Genomic DNA, 529 nt, shown 5'->3' with positions numbered 1-529 from the left:
TTTAGTTGAAAGACGACATACAGAGACTTAACTGTTTAATTTGCATTTCTTCAGTTTATTATATTTTATGAGATAGAGAAGTTGAAGTTTGAGATGATTTTAATCTGTTTTACACAGTATTTTTTACTTTGTCTTCCAAAACAAAAGGTTTACTTTACAATATTAAGCTTGTGTTATGTTTAATTGATTGACACTTTATTTTATTATTAGGAAAAAGTTTCTCTGCAGAAACTTTAGTGGCGTCACTTTATTGAAGGAGTTTGATCAGAATCATTTACTTTAATTTTGCCAGTCATTTGACCCTTTTTTTTTTTTTTACAGTGCACACACACACACACACACACACACACACACACACACACACACACACACACACACAATGATGTCATAGCTTGGTCTGTTTCAACACACGTCCACAGAGTGAGTCAAACCATGAACAGGTGTGTTCACATCAGTCCAGTTTCCAGATGTGAACTGGTTCCAGTTCTCCAGAGAAACTCAGTCCACCTGCTGCAGCACCAGTTTTTCA

Source organism: Seriola lalandi, unplaced genomic scaffold (genome assembly GCF_002814215.2).
Source record: "Seriola lalandi dorsalis isolate HSWRI2012SDOR001 ecotype SW California unplaced genomic scaffold, Sedor1 jcf7180002054055, whole genome shotgun sequence".
In the NCBI taxonomy this organism is placed as follows: Eukaryota; Metazoa; Chordata; class Actinopteri; order Carangiformes; family Carangidae; genus Seriola; species Seriola lalandi.
This window is presented reverse-complemented; position numbering follows the sequence as displayed.